At 39.9% G+C, this 15,580-nt stretch overlaps 1 protein-coding gene and 1 long non-coding RNA gene across 14 annotated transcripts in view; one reads left to right on the top strand and one right to left on the bottom strand.

The window, feature by feature from the left end:
- The window catches only part of SLC8A1 (solute carrier family 8 member A1), a 387,431-nt gene that overhangs the window by 194,268 nt on the left and 177,583 nt on the right, over positions 1 to 15,580 (bottom strand). The window lies entirely within an intron of this gene.
- On the top strand, positions 10,148 to 11,621 carry LOC121044378 (uncharacterized). Its single transcript, XR_005797274.1, has 2 exons — positions 10,148 to 10,381; positions 10,614 to 11,621. It is a non-coding gene; the product is annotated as an uncharacterized LOC121044378 (long non-coding RNA).

Below are 15,580 nucleotides of genomic sequence, written 5' to 3' on the forward strand. Positions count from 1 at the left end.
GGGATGTTTATTTAAAAGGTTATTCGGTATGGTGCTTCTTTTTAAAGATAAGAACTGCTGAAAAATGAAACAAGTTCAACTTGTAATTTGGATCCAAAATTCTGCAATTCCTTTAAGTCTGTCACTTTAAGTGGTCCTTGTTCAAGAGAACTATTTTTAATCTGAAAATCATGGCAGCATGTAAAGACAATAAGCTGTGCTATTTCCTCAGTTTTTAGAAATTGCATTTTATTCTCCTCACACTAGAAAACTGATGCTGGCATTTGCTTCCCGCCTGGAAGTGGGGTCTGAGGTCTTTGATGTCACTGCTGTGGATATTCAGTGTGCAAGGACAGCACAGATTTCTGCAGGAGGCAGGGGGCGGGGGTGGGTGTGGGATCGGGGCTGAGAAAAGTATGAGAGCAACAAGAGGCCAAACATGATCTGGTTGGAAAAGAGTGGCTAAATATGGATCCATGGTAACAAGTGCTAAGTTTCAAAGGGCGAAAAGTCAAAATCATCAGGTGATTTTCGAACTCTGGTGTGCCTCAGACTTTCCCGGACAAATGCACTCAGACTATGAGCGTCTGAGCTTCGTCTCAGAACTGCCCGATCAGAGACTCTCATGAAGGAGGCTGGACATCTGTGGGTTTAAAAACCCATTTCAGGTGATTCTGAGACTCGGCACATTTGCACAGGTGCTGGCTTAGACTTCACACTTGCTGTGGACCACAAACTACTAAATCATTTCCGTGTATACCCTCCGCTACAACTCTTATGAGGCAAGTATTATTATTATCCCCATCTTGCAGAGAAGGAAACCAAGACGTGGTAACTTTCCCCGGGTCACATGACTAAGTAAGTGGAAAGAATAGAATCATCTGTTCCCAAACTCACACACTTAACCACTGTACAAAGCTGCCTCCATCCATATGGAGTATAATGTCCCATATACATGGAGACCATTGCTGTCTAAGTAAAACATAGAGCTATTTATGGGAACTGGTCCAAAAATAATGCTACTATTTTTATCTACTGAGTGTAACCAGTAAAGAAAAATACATACATTGAAATTCAGTCGTCAGGACTCTTGAAGTTATATTAGGATCGATCTGGCAGGAGCCTAACTGTTGTATTAAGTGCCTTCTGTGTGCAACGCTTGGGAAGGTTATTCTTGGGAATTTTTTTTTTCCTTCTCACCCTTTTAATGAGATGTTTGGATGTGAGATCGGTGCCTGGAATAAAAAAATTCCTGCGGATATTAGAGTGACTAGGATTTGAACAACGGCTGCATGGATTTGTCAGTACTATAAAAATGCCCACTGGAAGGCTTTCAGCGTCCAGGAAACTGGACTTGGAAAGGAAGACGTGAACAGGCAGCCACGTAGGTAATCTAGGTAGACACAGTGAGAGGCCTTAATTTCCCGGCACAGTCCTGTTTACAGGGGGTTGGGGCAATGGCTTCACTTCACATCAGAGAGAAATCAAAGTGACAAATCATTTTACAAGATGCACGCCATTGCAATGAGGATTTCCAGTTTCCTAAGTGGAACAATTAGCAGGTGTTCATGAAGCCTCTAGCAGGTAATACCGTTTGGAATAAGACACAGATTGCTCAACATTGACTCTATTTAATTTTGCCTTTCTTACCCGGCTCAGGGGCAACTGGACTGAGGGACCAACTGTGCCTCACCTGACGTCACCGGGCTTTTATTCCTCTCTTTGGTTTCCTGCAGCATGGACTTTTACAGTTGCTATTCAATTACTTGTTAGAGCTTCCTTTGTTACCTGGCTGCTCCAGCTTTGTCAGTATCGATCCCTCCCTAGGCCATATGTTCTTTATAGGAGATGTTCGATACATGGTTTCCTGAACAAACAATTAAATTAATGAAAGAACGCATGCCTCACTAAGCAGCCCATGCCATAATCCTGTGCATGAGCAGTTCTGCCTGTCATAAAGCTGCTCATGTCACACAGTACTCTCCTTCATTCAGCCCTCTATTAGCCACGGTGCCGCCTCTCTGGGCCTACAAACAATCCCCCCTGCAAGCAGCTCCTTTAATATCTGAAAGAAGTTACAACGAACTCCTACATCCTAATTCTTCTTCCACATTCTTGTCAACTGTTTCTTTATAATATGACTTCCAGATGGTTCACAATTTTGATCGCCTTCCTCTGGAAAGAGTTTGCCCTTGTCCCCATGAAAAAGTGGCACAAAGAATTGAGCACAGTATTCCTGGTGGGAGCTGAACGCTGTAGTTTCCTTTGAATCTTTACATTTCTTCTCCTCAACACCCTTGCTACTTCCAAAATTAGTATGTTTTATCAACACAGATGAACATAGAGTTTATGAGTTATTTTAGGTGAACGGTGGCTTACGATGAACGAAAATGTCATCATTTTTCCTAAAGGCTGCACTGTAAAAACATGGAAAGTAAATACTAGTTTTTGAACACCCACCACGTGGAATGTACTAGGAGGTGCACTTAACATATTCACCTCTCATACATTGATCTCTGTGTCAATCGAACAAAGAGGAAGTATTCAATCCACGTTTTCCTGAATACACGATGGTTGCTCTGTCTTTTTGTGGGGTTTATGGTACCTCCCTTGTAAAGTTGTGGCGGGGATATGGGATGTAGATAAACTGCCAAGTGCAGAACGATGATGCATTGAGTTGGGATTCGATTAATATTAGTATTTGTTGTCATCATCAGCATCAGCATCGCCATTACCAACATCTAAGTCACAGCCTATATAGTTGCAGGTGCTTGTTGTTGTTGTTGTTGTTTTTAACTTCAGTGCCATATAATACATTTGTATACATGTACACATATATATTCAGTTTGTTCCAGAAAAAAAAGATGAGTGATTATCGTTATTCAGTGCAAACTTAATAGACATCCAACGGTCTTCATCAAAATACTGATTAAAATATTGGCCGGGCTGAAGGGGGCGGGGGGAACCTTATCCTCCATTATTCCATAATTCCCCAAACCACTATATCCCATAGCGCACCTATGCTTTGTTGGCTGGTCCACTTTGCCTGAGATTAGCTGATGCCTTTTTGAACATAGAGTCTGCTTTTGTGTTTGTTTCAAGCTATAGATAACCCTAAACAAACCCCCAGCAAACTACAACTTGATGTCAACATTGAAAAAGGATGGGATCTTCCCAAGCTCAGAAATGTATTAAATAGAGTAGTCCTCCCTTATCCAGAAGGATACATTTCAAGACCCCCAGTAGATGCCTGAAACCATGGCTAGTACCCAGACCAACTTACATATATTATGTTTTTTTTTTCCTCCTGTGTATACATATGTATGTTGAAGTTTAATTTGTAAATTAGGCACTGTAAGAGATTAACAACAATAACTCATAATAAAATTGATTATAATATACATACTGTAATAAACACTATGTGAATAACATCTCTCCGTCTCTCAAAATATCTTACTGTATTTTACTCACCCTTCTCTTCTTGTGATGATGTGAGATGATAAAATATGTAGGTGATAACATGAAGTGAGGTGAATGATGTAACGCTAGGCTACTACGGACCTTCTGACAATAAGTCAGAAGGAGGCTTCTCTGCTTCCAGAACCCGGCTGGCCGAGGGTAACTGGAACCACAGAGATTGAAACCAAGGATAAGGGCGGGGGGGTGGGTAGTATAATAAGGAAATCGCTTTCAGATGAGCAGTGTTAGGTCTCTTTAAACTCTTCAGCACTTCCTTTTTGAATCACTTTGATGTGTATCTCATTGTTAAGAAGAGGGAAGAATGGCTTGATCTTAAATGGATCACGTAAGATGTATCATACTTAAAAGGGACATTTTCCTCCATTTTCAATATTTTTTAAACTTGATCTTTTAAGACTCTCCTCCAAAAAGAATTTGGCGAGCTAATGAAAATGCATTAAAATCAAACGTGGCTGACTTCTTTCCTCCCTGTGCCCTCAGAACATTCTATCAGAACAAAATTAGCCAATTTGGCCATTAGTCATCAATAGCTTTTACTCCCTGATTCTAATAGCCTGTCCCCCTGGCCTTCCCATTTGAATCATCCCATTTGAATGGAGGTGGAGAGACTGTGAATGAGACAACGCCATGTAAATCAAAGGCAAAATACCGTAAAATCCTCAGTTTGAGAGTTGGTAATCCTGTGTTAGATTTGGCTCCGTATGTTTTTCAAGGTCATACATCTACTTATGGTTTCACTGTCTCAATTTCCTCATCGACAAATTAAGCAGTATATGAAACTTCACCTTTCCTAAGTCCCAGGGTATCTCTCTTTTTGTCACATAAATCCAACAGCTGGATTTTTCCTTTTGAAATAATTATTTTAACATTGCATAGAAAATAGCTGTTAAGAAATGTATTTGATTTTTCTGATATGCTGGTGTATGCTTTGCACACATCAATTATCTAAGGCATTCGTGGCAACCATGACCATTTGTATCAGTTGTAACTGGGATGCTGTCCATCAGAAAAGAAACTGAGCCTCAAGATTGATATGCTTAGGGGCGCCTGGGTGGCTCAGTTGGTTGGGCGTCCGAGTTTGGCTCAGGGCATGATCTCGCAGCTCACAAGTTCGAACCCCGCGTCGGGCTCTGTGTTGAGAGCTCGAAGCCTGGAGCCTGCTTAGGATTCTGTGTCTCCCTCTTTCTCTGGCCCTCCCCCATTCATACTCTGTCTCTCTCTCTCTCTCAAAAATAAATAAAAACATTAAAAAAAAAAGATTGATATGCTTCGACAGGCAGTGAATCCGGAAACAGACTAGAAGACGTGCACTAAGGCATGGGGTCTATGTGTTAACTTCCATGTCAGGAGTCACCTGAGATACAGGTACGTAAAGTATTTCCTACTCATTACAACAATTCACAAGCATTTGGTAAGCTTCTGCTGTCTGTTTCAACTAAGGAATCCTGTTACTCATTAGTCACCTTAAAATTTGCTGCCGAATCTCTAAGAAAATGGCAAAGACCATAATGTCTGCCACTAGAGCAAATATAACATTTGTTCATAAAATTCACACATTCTTAAGTAGTAAATCAATTTCTTTGATTTTCCTTACTCCTGTTACACTTCACTGAATGAGGCAAAAAAAGATTGCATCAGTAATGATTTCAGGAAGGCTGCTCTGTGGCTTTGCATAATATAAGAACAAAGGTTTCCAGGTATCCCTTGGTTCATCGGTTAAGGTTCTCGAATCAGAAAATGATTTTATTCATTTCTTTTTAATTCCCAGGAACTATCCCACAGTAAGTATGATTAGTCCATAAATGGTTGTTGAAGGAAAAGTAAGCCATCATTTTCTCACTTTAATACCTTCCCAAGTTGTTATTAAGTCAAGTTTGAACAATATCAGTTTAATCAAGTTAGTATGAAATAACAAAGTTGACCATATAAATGCCACTTGTATTATGCCCGTCATGTATCACGTATGGGGTAATGTGTATGAGTGTGCACATATATATCCATATACACGTATTACTATGTACACACATATATCTACCATATAATCTTGTAAATAATTATATAATACTCTATAAATATAAATATATTCGGGGCGCCTGGGTGGCGCAGTCGGTTAAGCGTCCGACTTCAGCCAGGTCACGATCTCGCGGTCCGTGAGTTCGAGCCCCGCGTCGGGCTCTGGGCTGATGGCTCGGAGCCTGGAGCCTGTTTCCGATTCTGTGTCTCCCTCTCTCTCTGCCCCTCCCCCGTTCATGCTCTGTCTCTCTCTGTCCCAAAAATAAATAAACATTGAAAAAAAAAATTAAAAAAAAAATTAAAAAAATATAAATATATTCATATTCCCATTTAATCCTTAGAACAATCCTTTATGGTAGGTTTATAATCCATATTACAGATAAACAGAGATGTATTTAGCATTATTCAAGAAGGAAGAGTCACATTCCATTGCATTCCTACTAAAATTTTAGTCCCAAGGCTTTTATAATTTAAATCTTATTTGATTAAATAACAGTTGAAATTAACTAATGATAGGTAGATTCTCAGGTTACTGACAGAGGGGGAAATATCTACAGAAGTATTCTTAATTCTTTGTAAAGCTATACTGCACAGACACGATAATGCTTTCCTTCCCAAGAGCCTCTACTGTCTCTATCATAGACAAATTACAAAGTTGATAATCATTTTTCTTGAAAAGCTATAAAGGTTGACATTCATAGCATAGTAGGTACTTGATAAATAGTCATCCTGATTTTTATCAATATTTCCTTTTCAGGATTTGAAATACAAATAGTAGGAACTTATTACTCCCATAAGAAACTGCTGGCCATGAAACGTTCAAAGGTCTTGCAAATAGAATTGTCATTTTTGTGTCTCAAATTATCTCACCTTTTTTTTTTTTTTTAAAGGTCAATAACCCTGACTGAATAATCTATTTGACATGAAACAAGTCTGGATTTCTGGCTCCCTTGCTTGGGATACTCTTCTTTTTAAAATCCCTGATTTAAGGGACACCTGGGTGGCCCAACTTCAGCTCAGGTTACGATCTCGCCATTCGTGAGTTCGAGCCCCGCATCAGGCTCTGTGCTGACAGCTCAGAGCCTGGAGCCTGCCTCAGATTCTGTGTCTCCCTCTCTCTGCCCCTCCCCGCCCCCACACTCTCTGTCTCTGTCTCTGAAAAATGAATAAACGTTAAAAAAAATTAGAAAAAATAAATAAAATAAAATCCCCAATTTAAGAATCTATTAACACCCATTCCACAAATATTTGTATGGCAAAATTCAAGTACCAGGAAATAGCATGATGCAAAATTAACAGAGCGGCATTATCAAGGAGCATATGACCAAAACAGCTGCAACTTGATGATTATTTGTCCCACTGCCCAGTTTCTGGAAGGGGAAATACAACAAAAACAAACTCTCTTACCCAAGCAGCTTCTGGGAGTGTTTAACCAGACTCTAAATGCATTGTAGGGATTTAGAAATATTCCAAATTATTTAAATGATTTGAAATGATGTCAGATAGCTCTCTTAGCAAGGTGTTTATTCCATCTTTGAATAACAAAATTATGAGAGAGGTGCTTCCAGTTTTGTGAATGTAATTTTTTTAGAAGAATTATTAGAATAAGAAGTAGGCTGTAAAAATCTTTTTCTCATTTCCATGCATGCTTAACTTATAAACAGAATTACCATATGACTTCTATTCTAAACTAGGACATGGGGTGAGTAAAAGGAGCACTATTAAAAATGATAATGTGTAGGGGCACCTGGGTGGCTCAGTCGGTTAAGCGTCCAGCTCCGGCACAGGTCATGATCTTGTAGTTTGTGGGTTCCAGCCCCGCGTCAAGCTCTATGCTGACAGCTCAGAGCCTGGGGCCTGCTTGGGATTCTGTCTCCTTCTCTCTCTCCCCCTCCCCAGCTTGCGTGCTCTCTCTGTCTCTCTCTCCCTCTGTCTCTCTGTCTCTCTCTCTCTCAGAAATAGTAAATTAATAAACTATTTTAAAAAATAAAAATAAAAATGATAACATGTGGAAACTAAGATTGTCTCATGAAAACCGGGACATGCAGTCACCTTATTCATAAATATACTTATATAATAAAGAGACAGAGATATCTAAACCGAAATCCACGAGACTGAAATATGATGAGCTTAAAAATTAATAAAGAGCTTTTAACATTTAAACAGACACAGGATTAGAAGTACAGATGTGGCTTTAATCGATACTGTAAATGCAAAGGTAAGAAAGACCTACATTTTTAAGCAGAGAAAACGTCCAGAAAAATCAAGGAATAGGAAGGGACGTTGCATCTGGTTTTGGAGAGGCAACTGTAAAATGGTGTTCAAGGTTAAAATGAGGCTATCTCAGAGGCACTTCCTAAATCTACAAGGCAGGATCATTTAAACTTCCTGTCGTACGCCTAAATAGGACGAAACATTCCATTTTCTTTTCTCCCAACTCTGTAGCAGTGTCCTTTCCCTTTCTTGTCACTATAAGAGGAAATGTCAAAAATTCCTGTTCTAAATATGAATCAAAGTGAAGTGGCTCGTGCATTTATTAAGAATGTAAGGCTTTCGTCTCCACAATATGGCCACTTTGTGTTTTCTCTTTTTCTCTCTCTCCCTCTCTTCCTCTCTCGGTCCCCCTGCCTGCCACCCTCCCTCCCTTTCTCTCCTTCTTTTGATTCGAAGCATGCCCGTCTGAAACCTGAGGTTCATCAGAAGCTTACTACTTCTGATTACTCGCAAAGGCTGTATCTTGCCGACCCCTTGGTTTAACCGGAAACGTCACGGCCCTGGGACTTGTTATAAAAGCACTTCTACCCACCCCATCTTCTTTCAGGTGAGTGTTGCCATAGCTCACCTCCTGCTATGGGAGGACAGAATGGCTGCCAGAGGATGTGGGAAACATGTGGCCCACGGTGTGTGCCACAAGTTTTAGCCCCTGCTTACTTCCTCCCTGTAATTCCCTCCAGAGCCTGACGGCGTGCTCAGCATACTCCTCCTGCTGCACTCCAACCCCCTCTCTTTATTCCCTGGAAATTCCCAGCACATCCCTTCCCACTCTTTCCTTAAATAATGACCCAATTTATTTATTTAAAGGCCTGCTTTCTCCCTACAAACTCTGTAGAGAAGATCTGCAATTAATTCCTGTACGGAGAAAACATAGTTTCTGTCTCATGACCAGAAAGACAGTTGACTTGTGAGGCTCTTGCTTGATGTGTGGTGATTTAAGGGAGAACACAACTCTGCCCCTTCTAGGAAATGCAATGAAAAAACTTGACCTCTTGAGCTAAGTCAGAAGGAGAATGTTTTTGGAGAAGACCTTCAGGCCCCTGGAACCAGGGAGGAGGAGTCTTAGTCTAGCCCAGGGGTGCCATTCTCCCCTTTCAAACCAAGAGTGCCAGTTGATAATTTGGCTAATGGTGTGCCTGAGAAAGGCTAGGCGGATTGGCTCCTTTCTCTAGAAAGTCATTAACCAATTATGAACAATGTGAGCATGAAAGAAGGTCACAACTATTTAATATTTTGTTATTATGCATTATAATATACATTTTATATATTATACATATTATATTATATTAATATAAAATATTTATTTATTATGATATATTATATATATTTACATATTTATTATTATTTATATATTTATATATTATATTATACATTTTTATATATTATACATTTTATATACTATATGTTTTTATATATTATAAGAATGCTATTTCAAAAAAACAAACAAACCTTGGTTCAGTTCCCTTCAGATCCTGTCCTGAAACCTGAATCAAGTGGTGTCTGATTTACCGTCATGAAAAATAAACACCTCTTTGCTTTGACATCTTCTTTAAGTTTCACTTGCCTTTATAGATTACCCGGAATGAGGAGAAAGTTAAATGGACACTAATGTCTGTGCTGGGGCACCCTACTGGGCCTGTGTTATGTGGGCAAGCATCGGTTGTCTTCTTCAATAGCCCAACAGACAAAGCCTGCAGCTCTGAACCGTCCAGAGCCTATTCGATTCACAAGCCTGTGTTAGGCACCCGTGTAAGCTGTTGTGCAGTTTGTGTGGCGTTAGAATCAGGGATCATTTGTTCCGGATTTTTCAGGCAAGTCCAGGCAGCAACAGCTCAATCAGCACCAGACTTTTCAAATTCAGAGCTAGGAACCTTAACGTGGTAAAGGCTAAATGGTGCCCGGGGAGGGCATCCTATAGTTTCCCTATGAGCCCACGTTCTTACTTTCCCTTCCTACTAAGGTATTCTATTTACCCCATGATTTTGTCCGTGTCTTGGCTGCAAGGCTGAGGCTCCCACTTCTGGTATAGTACGCTCTGTGATTCAAGAGAGTAGGTCTCTTTCTTGCCAAGACCACCTCAGAATATTGATTAGAGGAAAGATAAAAAATAGTCCTGGCTTTTGAAAATACAGTGCTTCTGTTTGAAAGGTTCCATTGAGCAGCAGGGAAGAGATTTTTTTTTTTTCAACGTTTATTTATTTTTGGGACAGAGAGAGACAGAGCATGAACGGGGGAGGGGCAGAGAGAGAGGGAGACACAGAATCGGAAACAGGCTCCAGGCTCCGAGCCGTCAGCCCAGAGCCCGACGCGGGGCTCGAACCCCCGGACCGCGAGATCGTGACCTGGCTGAAGTCGGACGCTTAACCGACTGCGCTACCCAGGCGGCCCGGGAAGAGATTTTTTTAAAAGCAAAGAAAAAAGCATCAGAAGGAGGCAGACACACTTATCTTTGAGTGAAAAACCTTTCTTCTCTGCCCCTGGTCTTTTCTTGTCTCTTCCTGTTTCTTTTACAGCCCACTCAGGTCCTCGCTCCCCTTCTCTTGGACCTCCACCCTCTTGACTCTCCTCTCACGGTTTCTTTCTCTTTTACCCTTACAATTGCCAACCATTAAAAGACAAGACGGGGGGCGCCTGGGTGGCGCAGTCGGTTAAGCGTCCGACTTCAGCCAGGTCACCATCTCGCGGTCCGTGAGTTCGAGCCCCGCGTCGGGCTCTGGGCTGATGGCTCGGAGCCTGGAGCCTGTTTCCGATTCTGTGTCTCCCTCTCTCTCTGCCCCTCGCCCGTTCATGCTCTGTCTCTCTCTGTCCCAAAAATAAATAAACGTTGAAAAAAAATTTAAAAAAAAAAAAAAAAAAAGACAAGACAGTCCACTTGTCCAAGGTTGTAAGCTGAAACAAATTGGTGGTGCCGATCAATGGTAATGATCACTACCATGGGCTAGTAATGGATCCTGCCAGCCTGGGAAGAACTTGCATATTCAAAGAGGGCACTTTTTGGATGAGGGGATGGGAGAAACAGATAAAGCAGATTAAGAGTATACTTATCACGATGAGCACTGAGAAACGTATAGAATTGTTGAATCATTATATTGTACACCTGACACTAATTTAACACTGCATGTTAATTAAACTTGAATAAAAAATGAATAACAGAAGCAATGAATGAACGAATGAATGAATGAGACACGTTTAGCCCTTCCAGAAGGGCCTATACCTTAAGTACGTTGCCTTAGTCAAACCTATCTGATCTATCTGGATCAACAATGTAAGGTTAAAGATGATTGGGTGGAAATAAGAGAAGGGTCCTAACCAGAGTGCAGACGTATTGATCCCATGATCTTGGCTCATTAATAGAAACCTCTAATGGCCCAAGTAACCTTCTAAGTTCACTGCACATACTAGGTTCTCCATAGGAAAACAAAACATCACTTTGATGTATGATGACTTATTACGATAATATATTACAGCAAATTCTAAACAGGAAAGAAACCACTTGCAATGTTGCCTCTCTGAAAACTTACTTTCGTCTATTCTTTTCCAATATTTTCCATATACACATTTTATACATTTGAAGCCACAGGGCACAAATTATTTTGTGCCCTGCTTTTTAAAAAAATATTAACCACGCTTCTAAGTTGGTAAGTAGTCTTCATACTTTTTAACAGTTGTATAATTCCATTGAATGAAACATTTATATAATTCACATAAACATTCCATTATTACAATACTGGACCTTTGAACTGTTTGGAATAGAACCCCGGCAAGTACGTTTGTGTGTATGATGTTTTCACATTGCAGATTATTCTTATAAAATATAGCCCCAGAAGAGGTATTAATATATCAAACGTGTCAACCATTTTACAACACATAATACATATTACCAAATTTCAAATCATAGCTTTTTTCCAAAAAAAAAAAATTTTTTTTTTGCATACTTTCTTCATGCAAAGCATTTTGGTGGACTTTGAAGCATAAATGAATGGATTTAAAATACAGTCTTTGCCCTGAAAATCAGACAGTCCAGTTGGGGAAGTAAGGCATACACATGTGAAACGAGAACTAACTGTATCAACTACAGAGATTCAGAGAAGAAAGAACAAGATCGTTTTCAGCAGGAGTAGCTGCAGAGTTAGGCTTTTGAGTCTTAGGACATTTGTAGGTTTGAATGATTTGAGATGGAAGAATATTAAGGCTGGTAAATAATATGATAAGAAAGAAAATTAAGCAGTCTAAGGAATTCCCTGTGACTCAAAGCACCATATGCATAATTTAACTCATTAGCCTGATACACATAGATTGCAAACTCTCCAAGGATAGTTTCACTACTAGTAATGGTTATTCACACTTGTCCTTGAAACTTTCTCTCCTCTTGTTACATTTGATATGGTACCTCTGAGGTTCATCTCCTCTGCCTCTAACCAGTCCTTCTTTCTCTCAAGTTCTTCCTCTAATAGCCGCTGCAAATAAAGCATTTCTCAAAGTTTTCTTCCAGCCCTTTTGTGCCTTTATATTCTTTCTGTAGGTCATATCACTTGATCTGTTGGCTCTAACTATAACTTCTTGCTTCCAACTCCCCAATCTCTCCAGCTCTCAATTGTCTTTTTTTGGTCTGATACATACCTTTCCACCTGCCACTGACAGCATTTGAAATCCACCATGTCCAAAAGTGGCCCCTTCCTGTGTTCTCCAGATCATTTGAAAGCACTGCAGTTCAGAAGAACGTTATCTTCTATGGTTCTTTCATCCTCATGGTTCACATTCAGTCAGGTTTCCAAATTTGTTCCAAGCTACACAGCGAATTCCAATTTCTTCCTATTGTAGGCCATCAAAGTCCCTCACTTAGACTATTGCAAGGATTCCTATCTGATCTGTTTGCCTCTAGCCTCATCCCCTTCAGTCTGCACTCCACACCATTACCAGGTGCCTTCTGAAAGCATTATGTCACCTGTCTACTCAAGGACTTCCAACAGATCTAATCAGTGGGCACAGTTGAATCCAAACACATTAATGTGTCTCCCCGATCCTTTATTCTTTGGATCCACTCTATTTCTCTAATTTCATCTCCCCATCCTACAACTGTCTACACACACACACACACACACACACACACACACAGCTTAGACTATTTAAAATTCAATGAAAACAGACATGGCTTTTCAATAAGCTGAATCTCCTGCAACTTCCTTAGAATTGAAGACTCTCACACACTCTTGTCTACTGAAATCTTATACAATCTTTTGGTCCAACCAACTATTATTATCACTTCGAAACACCTTCCTCGACTTCCATCTCCTCAATTTGATCTCCTGTACTCTAACTAACTAGCACAAAGTAATTTACATTTCTGTCTGTACAACTACAGTGTTCTCTTTCTGAAGGCCAAGTTAAGAAATTCAATAAATGCGGGTGTGTTTTCATTTTTATTCTCTCTGGTCAAAGGCTGAGCTTCCTCCTGCTACTTGATAAATGGCCAGTAGAAGATCACCGGCTACACCCAAAAGCCTTCAAGAAGATGTTCAATAGAATCTTCATCTAAAAGGTGTGGAGAGGAGGAGGGGCAGAAGGGAGAAAGAGCTGTGAGAAGTTACCCATGACTTTCCTCTCTAATCGGCCCTAGGCCGTATCTTCAAAATGAAAGCCAAGACCTCTAATCACTTGTCATGGTGGGTTCTTTAGCAATAATGTAGCATTGTAAATTCAAGTTCTTGTATTAGGCTCTTTTGTCCCCATTTAAGACCCTTGCTGAGTTTTAAAAGTGAGAGCTTTAAGTTCAGAAGACTCTCAGGCTCCAAGTGCTTCCCAATTGCTTCATGTGATGCTGACTGGTGTCCCAGCACACTGTGGGATGCCCGGGTCTCCAAATAAATCTGAGGTAGGATAGAGGGGAGAAAAAGGAAGGGAATTTGCAACTAACACTCCAACTTTATTTATCACTTACCCTGGGAAAGTCCTGAGCTAATAAAAAGAGCCAAGTTATTTAAAGAGCAGGAGCTAAACCATCAGAAACATAAACTAATGTTTCTAAATAAAAAAAGGGTGTGGAGCATGAGTCTTTTTTTTTTTTTTTAAAGTAGATGCCATATATTAAGAAAGCTGAGTTTTAAAATATATTTTTGAATGGACTCTACAGTTTGTTTATTAGGATTCGGGGTTATTCCCAAGACCCATTTCTGACTTCTGGGGTTCATGACATTAGGTGGCAGTTGTGTTTTTTCCATTTGCGTCGTAGAGCCAGGATAATGATAGTATCTGCTTTTGCCTGAAGTGAGATTGGTAAAAGAAACACATTAAAAATGAGGACAAATGGTCATGTCTCATTAAGCCCAGTTCTTCCTGCAATTCTTCAGGTTAAAATTCCCCGTTATTCAGTTTTATTTGTTCAAACACAACACATGTTGTTGGATTAAAGGGACGAGAATAAAATAACCAGTGAATAATAAAGGCGGTCTCTAAGGCTGACTACATTTAATAAACTAAAGGGAAAGAGAATGCTAAGAGACATAAAAGCAGCACCTGATGCTTTTCTTAAATCACCATATCAGCCAGTTATTCCAACCCGGTGCATGTATACCAACAGACCACAATCCCAAAGACAGAAGACTATACCCAGAGTGCCTCCTATTTTGAGTCTGTTGGTTGTATTTGCAAAGTTGAGTACAGAATCCACCATTTGCTAGCTCAGAAAAAGGAAAAAAATGAAAACATAGTCCCTTTTTCTTTTTGCACTGACAGCTTGGGAACTGACTGTTTATGATTCAGTAAATTAAGGCCTTGTGGACAAATGACAGAATTCGCTAATTCGGAATCTGATGAACGCACCTGCTAAATCCAGGCCTATATCTGTAGATAAATATCTGCTCTAATGCTATCCAGTTACCTGTAAATAAGAGCCACAACATGGAGTAGATCAAATCATCTCAAAATAATCATAAATCTTTTCTTTTCCTCAAGTATACTAAAGTATTATTATGCAGTTTGGAGCAGTACATGTATAGGCTGAGAGCCCTGGCCTTATAGGTCCACAGGCAAGGGTTCAAATCCTGGCTCGGCCAAGCCCTCACCGGCTCATGATTTCAAGAAGTTGACCTAATCACTTTGTACCTCAGCTTTCTCTCTTGGAAAATGAGGATGATAATATCTATGTTATGAGATTGTTATAAAAATTGAGAGAATGCCATAAATCATGCTAATCTTAGTGCCCGACACGCAATACATTCTCAATAAATGTGGGCTTTTTATAAAAATTATTATTAGTGAAGCTGAAAAATTGAACAGTCTAGACAGTGCTTTTAACATCATATACTACAGGAAATTCATAGAATAATCTAGTTCAAACACACACACACACACACACACACACACACACACAATGAAAATATTTTTCCCGGTGCTCAACTGTGTTTGGTATTTCTCTGATTCACTTCCATGGCCCATTCTGATGCCTACACAACCCTATAGCAAAGAACTCCCAGGAGAATCAGAAAATATCCTATATATTAGTGGGATTTTGTGTGAATGAACTCCATTAAATAGAATGGGCTTTGTGTAGAACCTTGTCAATTATTTTCCTTTATGATGGCTTTTCTAAATGGAGATTTACTAAAGGATTTGTGTAGTGACTTGACAAACTATAAACATTTTATTTCTAAATCTTTTTATGTCTTTGTAAAGGTCATGGGCTGGGGCTATGTAATTCTCTTTGCAGCACCACATCTAATTGGCTGCTTAGGAAATGCTTTTTGAGATGGTGAAGAGCTCTGTTTTTCATTAAGTGGCTTTGAACTTTGGCACTGCAAGTCCCGACTCTGGATTTACCCTTCACTTTACCACATAA

Source organism: Herpailurus yagouaroundi, unplaced genomic scaffold, assembly GCF_014898765.1.
Source record: "Herpailurus yagouaroundi ecotype Mexico unplaced genomic scaffold, PumYag 188, whole genome shotgun sequence".
In the NCBI taxonomy this organism is placed as follows: domain Eukaryota; kingdom Metazoa; phylum Chordata; class Mammalia; order Carnivora; family Felidae; genus Herpailurus; species Herpailurus yagouaroundi.